General features: G+C 37.4%; 1 protein-coding gene across 3 annotated transcripts in view; it reads right to left on the bottom strand.

Annotated features, from left to right (window-relative positions):
- Positions 1-16,163, bottom strand: part of RMDN2 (regulator of microtubule dynamics 2) — a 146,172-nt gene that overhangs the window by 102,480 nt on the left and 27,529 nt on the right. Inside the window, exons 2-3 of one of the 3 annotated variants that reach the window (XM_069108586.1) lie at positions 4,658-4,841; positions 2,556-2,621 (exon numbers count right to left, since the gene is read on the bottom strand). The exons of 1 other annotated variant lie outside the window; for it this stretch is intronic. The gene's annotated coding sequence lies outside the window, so the exon portion shown is untranslated. The remainder of the gene's footprint in view (positions 1-2,555; positions 2,622-4,657; positions 4,842-16,163) is intronic. One more of the 3 variants, XM_069108588.1, reaches the window with a different exon arrangement.

The following is a 16,163-nucleotide window of genomic DNA, read 5'->3' as shown; positions in this document are numbered from 1 at the left end:
GGGAGGGCTTATTTTCGGGATAGGTCTTATTATCGGGGAAACACGGTATTTGGGAGTTTCAGTAGGGTAATGCTGGACTCAGCCACTATTAGCCTGCTGGGAGGCTCTATAGATTCACAGAGACTGAACTATTTGGTATGGCAATCTTGCCCTGGTTATTCCACTATAGACTTTCATGCTGGACTAGAGGCTAGAGAGAGTTCTTTATTTGCATTGGGATTAGAGCTACTGTTTGCTTCCAGAATTTGTTCCATGGTTAGTACAGAGCAATATATCCCTTCCTTTCCTCCCTTCCTCCAACCACTGCTCCTCTGGAACTGCTCCTCTCCATCCTGGATCGGTGACTTAGAACCGGCTAGTGAGTGGTTACAACTATAGCAGATAGCATCCATTCATGCACCCTGAACTAGTTTAGGAATAGTTTGTGATCTCTTTCTGCTTAGTGCTTCTTGCCCTAGTGCCCAGTCTCATCCCCCACTCCCCCCTCCAACCCCAAACTCCATGGGTGCTGGAATGTTCCATGCCTTGCGTTCTGGTCAGACCACATCCCAATATCTGCCTACTTCTCTATTTCCCTAAGGCACCCTGGTTCATTTATGATTTCCTGAAATAGAGCTCTGAAAACCAGACTTTGATAAAGCCCACTGGGAATTCAAATGGAGCTACTTGACTATGCCTTTAAACCTAAATCATTTTGGCTTTCACTCATTGGCCAATAGATAGCCCAAGCCTCACTGGCTCATTGTTTGGGTTTTGGTAACTTAGAGTGAGTGTAAATAGCAATTGTTTCTGTTGTGGCCAGATACCCCAAGGGTCTTCCCCTCTCAGACTGATTTTTTTTTTTTTTTGACTAGGCAAATTCAGCCATCTTTTGCCTCATTTCTTATCTAGCTTTGAATCACTGAATCACTGATTGGGTGTTGCCTCAGACAAACTGGAACCTGGCTAACTTAAAAAGGCCAAGGTCTCCCCACTGCATCTAGGTCCATCTCTAGTCATCCTGATCTATATCTTACCACTGGACTTAGATGATTCTGGAGGAGAAAATGAGACTGATGACTTTGAAGAGCTCTGCCTCACTTAAATCCAATTTAAGAGATCACCCTCAGGATGTCATTTGAGAACAAAGGATAAACAAAAATAACAAACCTCCCTGGACTGGAAAAATGATCCCCTGTGACTTTTTTATGGATTTCCCCATCAGAATTCAGTCCAGCACGTTTTCTAGATCTTTGTGAAGGAGGTTTGGTGAGCTAGACTATACTTCTCACTCTATCATTTTGATTGCATCCCTCATTTAATTTACTATGTACATGTTGGTCCCTGCTAATAAAATGTAAATTCTTTTAGAGGGTGAGAACTATTTATTTTTATTTTTGCATCCATAGCACCTGACACAGAGCCTGGAACACAGTAGCCTTAAGTACAATTAAGTGCTATTTCACTGCTAGCATTCAAGCAAGCAGATGTGGAATACATTTGAATGGTCACCTAGATTTTAATGTGCTGTAATGCATGCCAAGAAAATATTTAAAATAAATACTATTTACAAATTTAGCAACCTGAAGTTGCCAGAGGGCAAAGAGGAGGTAGAACCAGGAAGGCTGACTTCTCTAACATGACATGGTTCCTTTTCATTAGGTAATAAGTAAATGTGTGATTTTCAATCATTTTCAGTAGTGTCCAATTCTTCATGACTCAATTTAGGATTTTCTTGGCAAAGATACTGAAGTGATTTGCCACTTCCTTCTCTTATTTGACATATGAGGAAACTGAGGCAAACAGGGTTAAGTGACTTGTCCAGGGTTACACAGCTAGTAAGTATCTGAGGTCAGATTTGAACTCAGGAAGATGAGTCTTCCTGACTCTAGGCTTGGTGCTCTATCCACTGTTCCATCTTGCTGTAAAGCAAGGGAATAAATGGGGTGGACAACTGGGGAAGGGATCTCAGTCCCATAGAAAAAAAGGGACAGGGAAAGTCTCCAGAGCAGTCTCACCAATAGCCATGTTTATATATCTCTAGGATTCTGTCACTGAGGAGCAACAGTGCCTGACAGTGTACAGCCCAATCTAGAATGGCAAAATTCAGCATATAGGCTTTGGCTGGTATGTTGCTCTGGTTTTAGCCTTCACTCTTCTCCACCTATTTGCCGCCGCCCCCCCCCCCCCTTACTTGCTGGGCTTGCCTTCCTCTTTTTTTACCCACTAATCTCCTTTTCAAGGTCAGGGCAGAAGGCCCTCTGGGTAGTTTATCCTAAGGTAAAGTATAAAATCTGACCTTAGGAAACCTGAAACAAGACTGCTCATCAGCAGGTCAACCTGCCCTGTGTCCGTTTACCATTCTAAGGCTTTTACAGAGTTCCAAAAGGGAGGTTTGCATTCTGAAAACTCTCCTCTTTCTGACTGAGAATACACCATGTTTGCAAACCCAGTGTTTACAAAAGCATTGTGAGTCAGTACTTTAACTTTTCCTTAAAATAACAGAAAAGTATATGATCAAAAGCAAATGATTAAATATCACCAGAATGTATCATGCAAAGTAGCAAAACTCCTACCTTTGAGGTTTTAACAAGACCTTGACTTCAGAGTTTCAAAACTGATGTTGTTGTCAGTGGCAGCCTCTGTTACATAAAAGAAAAAAAATTCTTGTATTTTCTCCTCAAAATAGGAGCAGCAAGGTATATTTGGGATAGAAATAGGTGAAGAAAAAGATTCATTAATCATTACAGCTGGAAATGAGAATAGAAAACATTTGGTTCAATCACTTTATTTTCCCAATTAGAACACTAACTACATGAGCAGGAAAAATATTCAAGTACATATAATAAACCACAAAGATGAGACCCACATAGAATGATTTAGAGTTATTTTTGTTGTATAGATGAAAAAAAGAACTCAATAACCGTTTAAACTGTCTAAATTTTTAATTAGTGCTTAATAAAGATAATAATAAAAATTTATAAAAGGAAAAATCCAGAAAATTGGAACTATCATTGTATAATCAATCTCTTAATTAAAGTGTAAATTATACCAATAATAAAGTTAACAGGGAGTTCTAGTTGAGAACATAATAAAGACTAGTTGAAAGAAAACATTGTCCTTGAACTACAGTGTTCATCAGAGGATCATAGGAATTAAATTTTTTTAAATTTTAGTTTCATTTTGTTCTGAATTTAACAAACATCAAATAAGTATTTCCATACACACCATAGAATAGAAAGGATTGTGCATGAAACTATTATGTGGTTTGCTTTTCTTTTTTAGTATACAATAAATTCAGCATATAACATTCCGAGTGTCCTGTTTGTGATTCCTTCATAAATTATAAGATTTAGTACTAGGGAGGAGGATTGTTATAGCAGAAAAAATGCTGGATTTTAAGTCAGAGGTCTTATTTACTCTCTGCATGACCATGGACAAGTCACTTCATTCCTTAGGCCTCATTTTCTTCATGTGTAAAATGAGGGAGTTGGAGTAGATGAACTCTAGGGTCCCTTTTAGCTATAAATCTATTATATAGCAATCCTGATCTCACCATGTATCAGTTTCCTAAACTTTTCAATGAATTTGACTAGATGGTACCTGGCACACATAGTGTTACTAGTATAATTGTTCAATATCTAACTTGACCCTATCATTTTACAGATAAGAAAATGGAGAACATAGTAATAGAGTATAGCTATTTTAATCATTCCTGTGATTAGTTTTCTCTTTTTGTGGTTCAGATATGAAAATTTTGTCTGCTATTGAAGTTATCAGAAAGACTTGTGTTTGATCTGTATGTATTACTGAGAGTCAAATGTCAATAAAGTTTCAGCATTTTGGAAATACTACATAATTACTATGAATTCTCCATTCCAGTTCCATAGGACCCAATAATACATCTCCCAAGGCAATGAAGGAGGTAAGGTTTTTCCATTTTCCATTCCTGTTTAGGGGGACCCATATTCTCTCAATATTTCCTAGCTACCCTGAAGAGGACTTCCATGGAATGGAATATTGGGCTTAGTATTTGCTAAAATTTCCACAATAATTTGCAATGTAAAATATAGAGTCTTCTCACTAGAAGGAAATGAAACAGTTGGAAAGTAATTAATATGAGAAATTCCTCTCCCTCCCCGCAAAGAAAATCATGCTTCTAAGGTAATAGACCAAGAACCATTTTTCTTTTCCAAGAATGTATTAGTGATACCATAATATTTTAAAACAATTCAAAAGAAAAAATTATTAATTAGCTAAAATCAAACTTCTAGTGAAAATAATTACTTGCAAAATTAAATTCTTTGGAGATTTCATACAGATGAATTACTCAATTATTTCCTTGAAACTAGACTTTTAGTGAAATTGCTAACAGTAGTCAACAGGTACATTAAAAAAAATGTCCTGTGTTTTTCATATGGTCCAAAGTTTAACAATAATTTTTGTATGGCCTGATTATAAAACGAGAATTAACAAACATCTGAAATAAATAGAAATTTATACATTATGTCTTGTTCATTTAATTCTATCTAGTAACTCAGTGCTTAACTATCTTACTGAAAAGCCAAACTTATTCCCATTGAGATATGACTTTTATTAGTTATTCAATTTTGACAGAAAAATGAAATTAGTATGTTCAGTGAAGGAAGAACAGTTTTCTGTTAGGCATATCACTCACCTGATAGAAGCTAACCTTTCTGTGTAGTTAGAAGCAGTGAATTAGTGGTGTTTCAAATTAAAAAGCTAAAGCAGCCTGATTTGGGGATTCAGCAACTTTAAACTGCAGCCTTGGAAACTCTCTTCAATGAAATCCTAGTCCTCTGGTCACTATCTTTGTTTTGGTAGAAGATCCTCAGGGCCGTCTTTGACAGGAAATATGTTACCATCATAAGCCAAGGTTAGTTTAAGTGATATATATAGCAGAATAAAAATAAAACCCAATTTCCTTATTTGAACACTTTCATTACCATTCCTGGACATACAGAAACAGTTAAAACCATTTAATTTCACATGTGGCATATAGACTCTCAGGTTCTGTACTTCTCAATTGAGTGGTAAGTTGATTGATATTGCTTGGTATCAATTGCTTGATATCCTGCTAGACTGAGGATATAATGGCTTAGCACTTTCTTCAGTCCCACTGTCCTCTGTTACTAGATAAGAAAGTTAATATTGTTTTAGGAGAAGATCTTTTTCAAGATGTTCCTTATGGCAGGTAGTCTCTGAGTACAGTCTGCTTTGCCCTTTGTAAAAGGAATGCTTTACTGACCAAGCAGAGCTAAAACATTGGTAATCCTTCCAACAACCTGGTCTTCAGGCATCTCAACTATCATCATTTAAGTCTTTAAGTCATTCACAAGCAGAAAAATGTTGAACTTTTTTTCCCTGTTCCCTGACTACAAATTCCAATTCTACCTTTCTCACTGCCTTACTCATATTGAGTCTGCTCTTCACTTTTAGTCTCTCAACTCCTCCCTATTCTAATACATTAAGCCCTGCTGGCCTTACATGTCTCCTGACTTATCTTGGATGCTATGACTATCTGTTTTAATCCTACTTTACATCCTGACTAACACCATACAACTCCACCTCCTTGACTTTCTGCTATAGCTGTGCTGCCAAGGCCTAAGGACTGACTGAGTCTCACTATCTGTCCATTTTTCTATTTCTAGGCTGATTAAAATAGTCAACTTTCAGCTAATTCCACTAAAATTAATAACACCTAAGTTTGTTGAATAGGGTTTGGGGTGTGGGGGTGGGGAAGGGGAAGAGAGTGACAAATTTGCTTGCCAAAGTTTTATTCTCCCTTGGATGTTGTTTTGTTCAATCATTTCAGTCATGTCTGACTCTCCATGACTCCATTTGAGATTTTCTTGGAAGAAATATTGTAATGATTTGCCATTTCCTTCTCTAGCTCATTTTACAGATGAGAAACTAAGGCTACCAGGGTTAAGTGTGTTACCCAGGGTAACATAGCTAGTAAGTGTCTAAGGTCATATTTGAATTCAGGAAGATGAGTATTCCTGACTTCAGGCCCAGCATTCTATCCCCTGAGACACCTAACTACCCTATTCTTTGAGGGAATAAGAAAAAAAGTTATATGTGAAGTTAATTAGAGGAAAGATTTTCTCAGATAGCAAGTACATAACACATTTCAAAAGCGCGTCTATATACTAACTGTTTGGAACTTCAAACACATTTTTTCATATATATATAAATATATATGGTGGTTGGAGTCCCAGAATATAGAGGGAATTAATGAAAAGAAATGCAAGGGAAAGCGGCCCAGACATACCAGATCTTAAAATTGTATTCTAAAGCAGCAGTCATCAAAACTACTTGGTACTGGCTAAGAAATAGAATGGTGGATCAGTGGAGTAGATCAGGTACACAAGACATAGTGGCCAATGACTATAATAATCTGCTGTTTGATGAACCAAAGACTCTAGCTTCTGGGATAAGAAATCACTATTTGACAAAAACTTCTAGGGAAACTGGAAAATAGTATGACAGAAACTAGGTATAGATCAACATCTTACATTGTATATCAAAATAAAGTTGAAATGAGTACATGATTTAGATATAAAGGCTGATACCATAAGCAAACTGGGAGAGCAAGGAATGGTTTACTTGTCAGATTTATGAAGAACTGAGGAATTTATGATCAAACAAAAGATAGAGAACATTATGAAATGCAAAATGGATAATTTTTATTACATTAAATTGAAAAGTTTTTGCACAAGCCAAGCCAATACAACCAGGAGTAGGAAGGAAGCAAAAAAACTTGGAAAGAATTTTTATAACCAGTGTCTCTGATAAAGCCCTCATTTCTAAAATATATAGAGAACTGAGTCAAATCTATAAGAACAAGTCATTCTCCAATTCATAAATGGTCAAAGGATATGAATAGGCAGTTTTCATAGAAAGCAATTAAAGCTACCTATAGTCATATGAAAAAGTGCTCTAAATCACTATTGACTAGAGATGCAAATCAAAACAACTCTGAGGTACCACATCACACCTATTAGATTGACCAACATGACAAAACAGGAAAATGATAAATATTGGAGAAAATATGGGAAAATTGGATCACTAATACATTGTTAGTGGAGTTGTGAACTGATCCGACCATTCTGGAGTGTAATTTGGAACTATGCCCAAAGGGCTATAAAAAATTTTTGATCCTTTAACCCAGCAATACCACTTCTAGAAAGATCATACAAATTGAAAAAGGGCCCACGTGTACAAAAAATATTTATAGCAGCTCTTTTTGTGGTGGCCAAGAATTGGAAATTGAGAGGATGCCCATCAGTTGGAGAAATGACTGAACAAGTTGTGCTAGATGAATATAATGGAATACTATAGTTCTATAAAAAATGATGAGCAGGTAGACTTCAGAAAAACCTGGAAAGACTGATGAACTGATGCTGAGTGAAGTGAGCAGAACCAGGAGAACATTGTACACAGTTCTTCAGTGCCACATTGTGTGATGACTAACTTTGATAGACTTAGCTCTTCTTAGCAATGCAAGAATCGAAGACAACTCCAAAAGACTCATACTGGAAAATACTGTTCACATCCAGAAAAAGAACTATGGAGTCTGAATGTGAATCAAGTAATTATAAAACAAAACCAAAAGAATGAAAAACTAGAAGGCAAAGTGAAATATCACATTGGAAAAACCACTGACATGGAAAATAGATCCAATGAAGATAATAATTTTAAAATTATTGTACTAGGGCAGCTAGGTGGTGCAGTGAATAGAGCACTGGCCTTGGAATCTGGAGTTCAAATCTGGCCTCAGACACTTAATACTTACTAGCCATGTGACCTTGGGCAAGTCACTTAACCCCAATTGCCCCATTCTCCCCTCCAAAAAAAAAGCAAAAAAAAAAATTGGACTACCTGAAAACTATGATCAAAAAAAGAGCCTATACATCATCTTTCAAGAAATTATCAAGGGAAACTGCCCCAATATTCTAGAACCAAAGAGTAAAACAGAAATTGAAATGATCCACTGATTGTCTCTTAAAAGAGATCCCAAATGGAAAACTCCTAGGAATATTGTAGCCAAATTCTAGAGTTCCCAGGTCAAGGAGAAAATATTGTAAGCAGCCATAAAGAAATAATTTGAGTATTGTGGAAATACAATCAAGATAACACAAGATGTAGCAGCTTCTACATTGAGGGGTTGAAGGGCTTGGAATGTATTTTGAAGGTCAGAGGAGCTAGGATTAAAACTAAGGATCACCTACCCAGCAAAACTGAGTATAATGCTTCAGGGGAAAAAATGAATATTCAATGAAATAGAGTACTTTCAAGCATTCTTGCTAAAAAGACCAGAACTGAATAGAAAATTTGACTTTCAAATATAAGAATCAAGAGAGGCATGAAAAGATAAACAGGAAAGAGAAATCATAAGGGACTTATTAAAGTTGAACTGTTTACATTCCTACATGGAAAGATGATGATTGTAACTCATTAGACCTTTCTCAATATTAGGGTAGTTAGAGGAAATTAGAGAGAGAGAGAGAGAGAGAGAGAGAGAGAGAGAGAGAGAGAGAGATGGCATAGTGTGAGTTGAATATGAAGGAATGATATCTAAAAAATAAAATTAAGGGGTGAGAGAGAAATGTATTGGGAGAAGGAGAAAGGGAGAGATAAAATGGGGTAAATTATCTCACATAAAAGAGGCAAGAAAAAGGTTTCACAATGGAGGGGAAGAGGGGGGAAGTGAGAGGGAATGAGTGAACCTTACTATTATCAGATTTGACTTAAGGAGAGAATAACATATACAATCAATTGGGTATTTTACCCAACAGGAAAGTAAGGGGAAAGGGGATAAGTGGGGGTGGGGAGTGGGGTGGGGAATGATAGAAGGGAGGGCAGATTGGGGGAAGGGGTAGTCAGAAGCAAACAATTATGAAAAGGGACAGGGTCAAAGGAGAAAATAGAATAACTGGGGGGTGGGATAGGATGGAGGGAAATACAGTTTGTCTTTCATAGCATGACTATTATGGAAGTATTTTGTATAACTGCACATAGTATATATTGAATTGCTTGACTTTTCAATGAGGATGGGTGGAGAGGGAAGAAGGAAGAGAATTTATACCTCAAAGTTTTAAAAACAAATGTTAAAAATTGTTTTTACATGCCACTGGGAAATAAGATATAGAGGCAATGGGATATAGAAATCTATCTTGCCCTACAAGAAAATAAGGGAGAAGGATATAATGGGGGGCATGATAGAAGGGAGGGCAGACTGGAGAAGGGTTAATTAGAATGCATTTCATCTTGGGGTGGGGGGAGGGGAGAGATGGGGAGAAAATTTGGAACTCAAAATCTTGTGGAAAAAATGTGGAAAACTAAAAATAAATAAATTTTTAAAGAATGAAAACAAACTCTTTGAGGGAAGGGACTGTCTCACTTCTGTATTTGTATGTCCATTACTTTGAAGAGTGATTGGCACATAATACAAACTTAATAAATGCTCTCTCTTTTGTACATTTAATCATCCATTCATGAACATGTTATGATTGGATGAATGCATCATATTCTTTTTGATTCTGACACACAGGATGTTCACAAGCCAACTGGGAGTCAGAAAATCAGTTTCAATTCTCATTATCATGATTCTATGAAAAGCGAAATTTTGAGTCAGTGATCCAAATAGTTTTAAAATAGCTGGGAGCTTGGCATTAAATGTAGGTAGAGTTATATAACACCCATTTTCACTTTTCATCCAGAATGTGTGGCATATGCAGAAACAAAATGTTTAGGCTACACAGCAACCTAAATATTTTGCAAGTCGAAATGCCCTGTGCTGTTAAGACACCCACAACATTTTCATGAAAAGCACTGGATCTGGCTGTATTAAGGTAGGCAAAGGAATTTATACAAATCCAACCGTTCATTCAAGTGCTCACTTTAGAACAAGTACCTTGTTCTGCTCTCTCAATTTCCAGGAGTCACTCAGGGGTTGCTGAGTCTGGATAGCTAAACTGGAACATTTTCAACACACTGGCTAGTCAAACTACATAAAAAATATTTCACTGCCTTCAAAAAACAATGTTGATGACACAAAGTAGGTGGGTACTGCCCCAAAGAGATAACTTTTGTTAGTGATTCTTATATACTTAGCTGGCCTCAGAGAGGTTAATTGTTCAAGAACTTCATGAGTCACCTGTAGAAACCAGAGCAGACCTCAAATTGGATTTCCTCTGATTTAAGGAACACCACATTATACATTTAAAGAACAATACAATAAAACAACACATTATCCTCTGCTCTATTGAATTCCAAAGTCCAGGATTTTGTCAGTGTATGTTCCTTGTGAGAGACTCCTGCCAATTCAGATTTGCATCTGTTCTGCAACTGAAAGTCTTAGTTACCTGGTTCACTGGTTAAGTGATTTGCATAGTATCATACAGCCTGCTACCAGTCTGAGATGGAACTTCAACCTAGGTATTTCTTAATCCAAAGTTAGTTCTCTACCTACTAAGCCATGCTTCTTTATTAGGGCTAGGAAAAGAGATTTTTGATGTTGAGTCGCTTTAGTCATATCCAAATCTCTGTGACCCCATTTGGGGTTTTCTTGGCAAAGATAGTGTAGTAGTTTGCCATTTCCTTCTCTGGCTCATTTTATAGATCAGGGACTGAGGCAAATAGAGGCAAGTGACTTGCCCAGGGATACACAACTAGTACATGTCTCAGACTGGATTAGAACTCAGGTCCTCCTGACTCTGGGTGGGTGCTGTACTCTAGTTGCTCAGAAATGAGACTGGACCTGTGATTTTGAACTCCCAGGAGTTCTTCCCAGTTGAGGAAACTCCATCTACTGGTACAGGTTGGCACCTTCTCCAAAACACATAGTCATAGATTAGACTAGGGCACTGAAAGTTTAACCCGACTTTCTCACAGTCATATGCAGACAGCTAAGTGACATAGTAGATAGAGGAAATCTAGCCTCAGATACTTACAAACTTTGTAACCTTGGTCAAGCAAGTTTAGCCGCTCTCTGACTCAGTTTCTTCATTTGTAACATGGGTTGTTACCTCACAGGGTTGTTATAAGGATAACATGAGATAATATTTGTAAGGTGCTTTGTAAACCTTAAATTGCTGTATAAATAAATACTATTATTATGTCAGAGGCAGGTCTCAAACCAGTTCTGTCTGGCTTCAAGGCCAGCTCTCACTCCTACCTCATGTTGCCTCTTCCATATTTAGACCCCCAAATTTAAAACCCTTTTCTTGTTTTGGAGATAATATGAGTATATATTGATACATATGTACATATTTATATACACGTGTATATGATAAACTATACATAAATATTCATAATATATAGTGTTGTGATTTGGTTGTAGGGATAAGTATGGCAATTGGTTGTTGGGGGTGGGTGAGTATGGGGGTGTAGAGCAAAGGTTGGCAGTTCTACCAGCCTCAGATGTGATTTACATGGACCCCAGCCAGAGCAGGGATGTGATGGGGCTTGAAGGGAATCTCCTCATCATAGCCCTCGGGTACTTTACAGGAACTCAGGTTAGCAACCAAGAATGAGAGAAGGCAAAATGAATTTCCTTACTATAACTCAAATGTGTTTAGGCTAAAATAGACTTAGTAATAGTAGAGAGTTTAAATTCAAAAGACATACTTCAATTCCTATGGGCTTCTCTAGCTAGTTGGTGGATGAGCACAGCTGGCTGAAGTCTGGAATCACAAAATATCTGACTTAGGCTCAGGAATATAAACAGAGCTGAGATTCTAGCAGCTATCACTGCAGTTCACTGGAAATACTGGCAGCAGGCAGCAGTGAGTAGCTTAGTAGATAGCAAAAAGCAGCTTAACTATCTCTCAAAGACACCTATTAAGTCACAATTTGCATCAGTGGAGGAATTGTCATAGTGATAAGATAATGGAACCATGAAATATTAAATAAGCATATGAACAAACACATAAATATATGAAGCACAATCCTTTGGTTTTCATGTTATGCAATTAGAAAGTAAAATGTTAGAAAAAAAATAATATTCTGCTTCCTTTAACTCCCTCAACAAACTAAGCATTTTTTTTTTTGCTTCCATATTTCAAAACATTCCTGTAACCTTTATTTTCTGTTACTGACCTGTTCAAATGGAATCTGAAGTTGTTTATATAATATTCGAGAACAAATTCCAGCTAGTTATCTGAAGTACTGCTGTCATTATGGTCTTTCTCCAACTTGGGGCAAAGTTCAATAGTAGAAAGGAGTGTGGGGTTAGGGATAGTAAATGGGGACTAAAACTTAAATTAAAAGATGGAAATAAGGGTTTTAAAAGTTATTATCAAACAAAAGCAAGCTCCTCATATTAAAACTGAAAGGAAAATTAATTATTTTTCTAAATACTACTGGAAAAATTACTCTAAAATGAAAATCTTGTTGGAGGTTGACAACAGCCATCCTTACCTCAAATATTAGGATGATTCAAGTGATTGTCCCAATACATGCAAGGGGGTTATCAGAAAATAGCTTCCATTAGCTTTTAAATATAAAATTGTCAAACACAGGGCAAGGATACATTTGTTTGATGTTTCTGTTTCTGGTGCTGGTTTAACTGAGTTAAGTGGATTCGATGGAATTGAATGCCATGTCTTTTCTTGTCTCCCTTTTCCTTCATGAAGAAGGCTCTTGAATGTGGTACATATGGCCAGCATAGAGTAGAGAATTCACCAGATGGGAGAAGGTAGGAATATGCCTTGGCAGATGTTGTTTATAGGGTCAGGGATGCCAGGGACCATATCATCAATGCAACACCTTCAGTTATGCATGAAACAAAGAAACCTTTATGCTCTAGTTAACTGCATCACAGGGCCTAGTGTCCATCAGAATCCCCTAATTCCCACATGGTTTGTAATCCTATTTGCTCCATAGCCTAGGGACTTCCCCATGGAAATCCTATCTATAGCACAACTTAGAGACTTTTCTAAAGAAATCCTATCTGGTTCCCAGGTCCTCCTCCCTTGTGATGTGATGTATATAGGCTCAGGCACAGCTAATAAGATTAAACTCAATAGGAATAAATCTAAAATATATGGGTATAAACAATCAGCTGCCCAAGTACAGGATGAAGAAGGTATAACTGGTGGAAAATATATGTGGGGAAAAAAAATTGGGCATTGTAATAGCCTACAAAAGGGCTTCAGTATATTGTAATGGATTGGGGTCAACAGTGCAATATGACAGCCGAAAGAGTTAATGGGATCTAAGGCTGTATTAATAGAAATGTATTGTGTAAGACAAGGGAAGCCCCATTGTACTTTACCCTAGTCAGACCACATCTGGAACGTAGTGTTAAGCTCTAGGTGCTACATGTAAGGAAAGATTAAATCTGGAGGATGTAGAAATGAGGGGAACCAGGATGGTGAAAGGATTGGAAACCATGTCATTCAAGGATAGATTGAAGAACCTATGACTATTTAGTCTGAGGGAAAAAAAAAGACTTAAGGATAATATATTAGTTGGCTTCAATAAGCAGCAAATTCTATTTATCCCCAGAGGATTGTACTAGAAGTAATGTAGGGAAGCTGTGGAGAGATAGATTTCCAGAGGTTCATTGGAGCCAAAGATACCAGCTCATAGGAGCCAATTGTTAAATTTTCAGTTTGAGCATTTATATCTCAGAAAATGGCAAATGCTATAAATCGTGTCCTGACTTACTATTTTATTGATTGCTTAAGCTCACAAAAATAATGGAGAAAATGTTAATAATCATGATGAAATTTAGAAGTGTGTCCTGTGTACTTTTTTTAGAGAATGTGTTGAACATTTTCCAGCACATCACTGCATTTCAGATCAATATAAAGAAAAAAGTATGTTTTCCCAAAGTGAAATGGGCTTCTTGGGAAGGGAATCTATTCCCTCTAAATGGGAGCCTTCAAGAAGAGGTCAGATGATGACCACTTGTTGGGACTGTTATAGATGAGATTCTTGTTCAGTATAGACTAGCTGACCTCTGAGATTTGTTCCAATTCTGAGATTCTGTGAAATGTAATGTGGTGAATTCCAAAGCATAGGGTAGTGTTCTGAGAAGTTGCAAGCATACCATTTTATTTCCAATGACTTTCTTAACTTTATTTTGCTTTGTTATTGTTAAATAACTACTTACATTTGTGGTATCAGGAGGCATTTGGCATTCACTAGACCAAATAACTTATAAATAAATAAATGGATACATCTCCAATTTCTTATGATAACAATAATGACATTAAAATTTCAAAATGAAAAAAAAGTGAACCAAAATATAAAAGCATACTGCCTAAACTTAGCTTTGGGCTGAAACCTATAACTACACAGAATTTGTACCCATAGCAAAATGAGCATCTTTTCTTCTGAAGCAGTTGTAGAAAATTCTTAATTATTGATGAGGTACAGGCTCTGGGAACCCCCCTAAAATCTGACTGAATCTTCCCATTTGATGAGGCATTTGTCTGAGGCCACAGGCCTTTCATTGTCTCTGCCCAAATCTCTATCCCTCCTTTGTCCAGCAACTTTCCACCCTTGATCATCCCAAAATGTTTGTGCCCAAATCTGTTACACCCTTGAACTGGCCTAGCCCACCATTGTCTGTCATCTCCAGGAAGCCTCCAGCAACTTCACTCATTTACTGGAGTCTGACCCAATTAACTCCTCACAAAGACCCTCACCAAACTCATTACTGCAATCTGACCTCATCTGACTCCTCCCGAAGACCCTCCCCAAACTCCTCCTCTAGACCACCCCTAGATTCCTCCCACAACTTTTCTGTATATAAGATCCCATCTTGCTTCAATTTGTGTGTGAGAGAGCCATAGAATTTTCCAATGCAAGTGTCACAGATACCAAGGCTCCTTAGGAGTCTACCCAATATGGCGAACTTTAAATAAACTTTGCTTTTCTTTGGCTGAGAGAAGACTTGAGTTCAATTCATTCAGCAGGACACAGTGTGTTGGTATTTTGGGGTCTTGAGCACCCCTAACCTTAGATGTCATTATTTTATGATGACCCTCTTCATTTTTATGATTCCCTGACCTCAACAGTTATCAAGACGGTACCCTATATTTTTTCTGCCTCCACCATGTGGCATTAGGACAGGCTAACTTTCCAATTAAAACTGTAGGAGAAAATGTTCTGCCAGTACTATTGAAATGTCATCTCTTATCATCATTCTTTTCTAAACATACAAATACACATTTTTCTGTTATCTTTTTATCACTATTTTGTCTATAAAATATTTTTAAAGTTTTAATGGAGCTATATGCATCAATTACCTCTAATACATGGAATATAGGAGTTGGAAGGCATTCTAGAAGTCATGTGGCCCTTTGGGTTTTCAGCTGACGAAGTAAAGGTCTAAACAGATGAAATGACATCTCCAGGTTCTCACAGATACTTAGTGGAAGAGGCTGACCAATAACCCAGGGCTCCTGATTCCCAAACCAATGATCCACATGTTAACTGTAACTAGCAAAATATTTTTCTAACTAGTAAAATCTTTTATACTTTTAGACTGTAGAACAAAATCTAGCTTTAGCTCATACTTTCAAAGAGCTCATTGATTCCTGTGTCTTAAAATATTATTCCTATGCTAAAGATTCCTAAATCTCTATCTCCTAGAGATTCAGTTCCCTTCTACAGAAAATTTACCACCTACCACACCTCCCCCCTACCCCTAAACTGGCTCCCATCCCAATTTCTCCATTTCTGTTAGTAGTAACATCAAAGTCTCATTCCTAGGAGGTTGTGGGACCTTGGCCAAAGCACACTGTGTGTTTCTTTTCATGTTCTGTGATACCATTACGCAGGAAAATCTGGTGAAAATGAAGATCAAGGGAATCCTTTGAGAGAAAATATTCCTCTCTCCTATCATTAGTCAATTATTAGAATTGGGGAGACCCAAGCTTTTTTCCTGTCCTTTTTTCTGGTTCGAAGCCCAGACTCCCAAGGACAGAGCTGATAGAAGATAGGGTTAACATTTTCCTCATTCTTGGCATCCCTACTTCACCTAGCTAGATCAGATTACAGATCTAAAGTGCACCCATTGTGTTCCCCTTAAGCTAATTTGGGTGGAGGTAGGTAGATTCTCTGTCCAGGTTGCCCAAAGCTGTAGGTAGTCTAGGGGTAGAGGTAGCTCCTTTGTCCTAGAGTGACTGATGCTGCTCTCCAAG

This window comes from Petaurus breviceps, unplaced genomic scaffold, assembly GCF_028583685.1.
Source record: "Petaurus breviceps papuanus isolate PSGF00001 unplaced genomic scaffold, PetGlider_PUasm1.0 90407, whole genome shotgun sequence".
In the NCBI taxonomy this organism is placed as follows: Eukaryota; Metazoa; Chordata; class Mammalia; order Diprotodontia; family Petauridae; genus Petaurus; species Petaurus breviceps.
The sequence above is the reverse complement of the archived record's forward strand: the minus strand, read 5'-3'. Positions and strand labels throughout refer to the sequence as shown.